This window comes from Erpetoichthys calabaricus, chromosome 2 (assembly GCF_900747795.2).
Source record: "Erpetoichthys calabaricus chromosome 2, fErpCal1.3, whole genome shotgun sequence".
NCBI lineage: Eukaryota > Metazoa > Chordata > Cladistia > Polypteriformes > Polypteridae > Erpetoichthys > Erpetoichthys calabaricus.
The window spans coordinates 193,923,940-193,929,939 of record NC_041395.2 but is presented as its reverse complement, the minus strand read 5'-3'; positions in this window follow the sequence as shown (position 1 = coordinate 193,929,939).

Genomic DNA, 6,000 nt, shown 5'->3' with positions numbered 1-6,000 from the left:
AGGACAGGAATTGGAGGTTAGTACGTTTGAAAGAGACAGTACTTCTGTAATAAATTATTTCATCGAAGGTCGCGCATGGCGCAGCAAGCCTCTTGCGTGAGACATGAACAAGCACTGCGCCACCGTGTTCCCATGTTTAATAACATGCTTTCATTCCTATCATCATGAAAAAGATATCACGTATACATCTCAGTATTTTAATTATTCAGAGAGCTGTAATATCACGAATGTAATGGATTATGTGTCCTGTCAGAGAAAGAGAAAGCCCGTTTAAGAAGCAGGTAGTGATTCACACACCGAGCACAAAGAAGATCAAATACAGAACAAAGCATTTAACGTGCTACTTTAGTTACAATGGGATTTGAGAAACTAGTAAATTAAACGATTTTAAGATGAAGTTTATGATGTTCTACTTTAACGGTAAAATAAACTAGTGATTAAAGTGGAAATTTCGAGATTAAAGTTGACATTTCGTGCTTTTTTCCCACTGTGTGCCTATTTTTTTTTGTCTGTACCCTAATAAGCTTTCATATGACACTCAGATGGTGGGCTACGACTTGCCTTTTCACGGCGACTTTGATATGTGATTTCTTTTTTATTTCGGGCACTGTGCGACTTTGAACTTGAGCTTTCGATTTTCTCCGACACTGTGTCACTTGATCAACTTCCTTTTGTTGATTATACCACTGTTTAAACCAACAAATAGTACGTTTTTCCTTTGCCTCCACTTGGTATTCGCTGAAATTCTTATATTTTCCCCCGTGCTTTTCCCATTGTCTTTTCACAGAAGGCTATTTATATTGATTTGCATATTCAAAGAGTCGTAATTCTGGGAGGAGTTGGGGTGGGACAGAAGGCGCGTGCACGTGCATTACTTTTCACGCTGATCGGGATTTATGTAGCAGAAGAACGTGAAAGTTTGCGTACGTACAGATTCCTGCATCTGGATTTTTCTGTGCGTACACACATTCCCGCTTTTGTGCTTACGCCATGTTATAGTGTAAGTTCTACGCATGGCGTTATACATGAGGCCCCAGATCAGTTAAAATTTCACTAGGGATGCCAATATGAGTAACAATCTCACATAGAACTTTGGCAACAGCAGAGGAATTGGCTTTTCTCAGAGGAACCACTTCAGGATATCGCGTTGCATAGTCAACCAGCACAAGAATATATTGAGACCCATTTTTACTCGTAGGAAGAGGGCCAACAATATCTAGTCCAACCCGATGAAAAGGAATATCCAGAACAGGCATAGGATAAAGGGGGGCCTGAGGAGATTTATGAACAGAGACGATGTGGCAGTCAGGATACGACCTACAGAATCATTCAACATCTTTGCCCATATTCAGCCAATAAAATCACTTTGATAATCAATCCCTAGTCTTATCAACCCCCAGTTGTCCACCCAAGACGTGAGAATAGCCCAACTGCAAAAGAATGTTTCTTGAGAAAGTGCAGGGTTTTCAAGCCCACAGACTAATGCTCTTGGTAGTAGGAGTCACTAGTGGAGCAAGCTTATGAAAAAACTTGGTAAATCCGTCCCACCTTAAATCTGATCACACCTCAATATGAGTGGACGTTTCTTGTGGGGGAGGGCTTCTGTTCTCTTTCTCCAATGTAGAACCCTCATCCTCTGCTGAGTTCACCTCTGTTATAGCACATTTTTATTTGAAAACTAACTGTCAGTTCGGGGTGAGTTTGAACGCGACTGAGAGAATAAAACTGAATAAAAAAAAAAAACGCTAACCTTTACAGGTACCATACATTTACACCGTCTGTTACAGACTCAAATCAAATGTATGTTTTTATTGTATAATAGTAACAATAAGAGCAGCTCACTACTCAAAATGTTTATTTTTGGAGACGTGAAGGCTCGAACCCACGACCTTTTGAATAAGAGTCAGCAGTTCTTACCGCTGTACTACCAAAGAAGTCATGACAACACGCCACACTAACCCCATTTCTTTTTCTTCATTTCTATTCTTGGATAAAAGCGCACTTGTTCTGTTATACCTTTTGTGAAAGTGCTTATTTGACATTTGGACTTCAGTCTTCACACATCATATACTTCATGTCAAAATTTTGTTGTTAGTACTAAAACATGAAAAAAGTGTCTTTTAGGTATGTGTTCAACATTTCTTGCATTTCCTGTCATCCCACACTTACATAGATCTTTGTAGATTCGGAACACACATGAAATGCTCCAAATGTTCCAAATAACAACATATTTTTTAGTATATACTGCTCTAGGTACCTGACTCCCTGATAAACAAGGAGTGAGCTGGGAGAGGTTTTTGCACTTTCTGTGGCAGTGGGAGGAAGGCATAGCAGGGTGCTTGCTGCTTGGGATTATTGACACATTTACAAGACAAAAGACGCTAAGGGAAAGGTGCGAGCAGATTTAAGGTGGGATGGATTTACGAGTTTTTTCATAAGTGTTGGTAATTCTAGTGTTAAACGCATATTCTAATGAGTTATTCGGCACACTGCAAGTGCACAAAATTCATCTGCTCGCTAGTGTTCAGTTGAGAAGCTGAAGATGGGCCAGCCAGCTGCTCTAGGAAATCGGACAAGTCTCTCCCGGTCTCACTGGAGAGATTGGGTTCAATGTCCAATTGGGGCTCGAGGTGTTCTCCAACAGCCACCAGTTCCTCCCCTTTGTTCGTGATGACAGGGTGCTCAAGGGCAGGTGCCCCAAACTCGGCTAAGAGCCTAGCGAATAAGGCATTCCTCCTGCCGATCAGCAACAGCCATGGGGAGGAATCCGAAATGGTAGTCCAAATTTTAAAGTTCCGACCCTTATATTTTAAAGGAAGCAGGACTGTCTCATAGTCCTTAACATCCCCATGTACACCGTGTATTGTTCAAAGTCTCAGTGCCACACGGGGACGTACTGCAGAGGGCAGCTACGTCTTACAACATAAAGGTCACTGTCTGAGTCCAACAAGGCTGGGATCTTGCGGCCCGCTAACATCACTATATAAATAAAATTTATTATTATTATTATTATCATGGAGATTATAAAGCGGTCCTTTTTTAGTGAAGTAGAAGGAACATGGGAGCAACACGCCTTGGCTAAGCCGACTTCCGAGGATCGAGCAGGGGAGAGGTGACATTCTCTGGCGAGGTGGCCGACCTGATCACATCGGAAACATTTGCGCTCAGAACCACTGCAGAAAATACGCATGGTGACGTTTACGACCAGGAGTCTCTCCAGATGTGGTCACATCAGTAACAAAGGGAGTCCGTAATGGCCTTTCTGAGGAAACTGTGTGTTCAGGGTCCTGAGCTCGCTGTTCATTGCGATGATCTAGGGCAGGTTGAGAATGTGCTCCTGGCAGAGCAAATGCACCACCCTGTCTCCAAGCAGCCTGGGAGCCTTCCAATCATTTTTCCAACATGAAGAACGAGTCAAAATCATGACAAAAAAACTTGTCCCAGAGAACTTCAGGAATCCCCACTAGTATCACTGGCTACTTTCTCCATAATCCATTCAATCAGGTCCCCATCAAACCAGCTGTGAACAAGATGAATTAAATCCTGCAAATGAGCACGAACAGGGTGATCCAGGTCCAGTTTCCATTGGCAAAGCGCAGAACCCTTAGCCAGGAAGCTTGTAGTTTTACGTAGAATAACTTGTTGCTTCAAGAAATCATAATCACCAAGCTTATCGAGAAGAACATTTTGCAATGCAAGCAGGGCATCCCCGGACAAATATGGAACGGCAATGGCAGCCCAGGTTCGTCTATCCCAGCGCATCAAATTCGCCAAGTGTGCAAAAGCTAACAGGAAAATCTTGGGGTCGTCCGCACGACCCATCTTCGCTAGCAGATCCTTAAGAGCAACAGCGGGAATAGGAGGCAGTACCGGAACATTCACATCGTCTTGAGGATCCATCTGTGCAACCACTTCTGGTACCACTTGTCACGCTTGTCACGTGATTAGGGGACTGCCAAAGAGTCCAATTCAGGGTGTGAAAACACCATTAAAAGGGTTAGTAAGGAGTACTAATGCCTTCTCTCTTTCTTCCTACAGAACCTTCCAGATGACCTTACTACCGTCCAAACCTGATGACCTCACATCCTGATGACTTCACTTCCGTACCACCTTGATGACCTCACTTCCCTCCCGTCCTGATGATCCCACGTGCGTCCCACCTCGATGACCTCACCCTACTTCCAGCCGCTATAATATAAAATCGAATCCATTCATTTTTTCATTGTCTTTTGTTGTTTTACAGTGCATCAGAGTGGTATTAGTCCTTTGTCACTTCTCCACACAACAATATATGGTTTCATTCACCAACACTTTATTTTTGAGCTACAGGTGAAAGCGTGATTCAGTCGGTGGTTCCTGCAGCCGACACTGTCCAACTTTGACACAGAGTGTGGGAAGGCATTTCGTCCTAGGTACGGGCAGGAGCGATGTCATTCATCTGTCCGTAGGTGAGCTCTGAGGTTCAGTGCAGTTTTCAGGCTTTTATGCCTTCCGTACAGTTCAAGGTTCCCAACAAATGAGTATGCAACTTCTGAATATTCATTGCATGAATAGAAAATAGCATACGGTTACTGCAAACCATAAATTGACCGTTAGACCACTGGGCACACCTACTCTGCTTTAATAGCCTGCCTGAGTTGTTCCCACATGTCTTTGCCTAGTTACTTGTGTGGCTGAATCAATTGGGGAAAGCAATACATAGCTGACAGCCCAAGGCCATATGTTGATCATCTTCAAATAGGGCACATCAACACTTTTAAATAGCCTGCCTAATTCATATTCCACTTGTTTCTTCTCATCTCATGGCTGGCTTTCTGTCAGCTGATTTTCATGGTTTCAGCTGTATTTATTATATGGCCTCAATTACCCAATTTCAATAAAATAATGTATTTGGAATAAACTTCATAGATCACAGTGGCACACTGCAAAATTTTGGCTACAAGATGAAGGTCAACAAATAAATCAAGGTAAATGAAGAAGCAAATCCCTTTCAGTCATGTCACTCCCAAGTGAAATAAAAATGGGATGGACAAAGCAAGAGCAGTTTGTGTTTTGTCAACCCTTAGTTAGATCACTCATTAAGGGCCCCATCTGGTAAGAGGACTTACACTGTTTAACAGAATATAAATAAACACAGCTTGAGAGAAATAATTTATTGATTTTAGGAACTGAGTTGCTGCTTTGATTTTGCAGCACTCCTAATTAGACAAACAAATATACACATAAATAAATACATACACATACTACACTGTCACATTGGTGAACAAAAAGAGAATATCAAAATAAAAAAATAAATAATGTGTTTAACACAAAATTTAAATTAATTACTGCCATCATGGCATGAACAAACTTTTCGATTGCCAATTTGCTTAATATAATACTTTATATTTTTAATGTAATTAATAATATTTTGACACATTAATAATTTGAAATATATATTTATTTTTGTATTGTTCAATCTACAGTATATAACACAGATAATATTTGATTTATCAAGTGCTGCTTCTCAAAACCACTAGCTTATAAAATAAAAATTCTGCTCCCATTAGGCGTTGTCACAGTGGATCATCTTTTTCCATATCTTCCTGTCCTCGGCATCTTGCTCTGTTACACCCATCACCTGCATGTCCTCTCTCTTCACATCCATAAACCTTCTCTTAGGCGTTCCTCTTTTCCTATTGCCTGGCAGCTCAATCCTTAACATCCTTCTCCCAATATACTCAGCATCTCTCCTCTACACATGTCCAAACCAACGCAACCTCACCTCTCTGACTTTGTCTCCCAACCAACCAACCTGAGCTGCCCTCTAATGTACTCATTCCTAATCCTATCCATCCTCGTCACACCCAAGTGCAAATCTTAGCATCTTTAACTCTGCCACCTCCAGCTCTGTCTCCAGGTTTTTGGTCAGTGCCGCCGTCTCCAACCCATATAACAAAGCTGGTCTCACAACCATGCTGTAGACCTTCCCTTTCACTCTTGCTGATACCCATCTGTCAC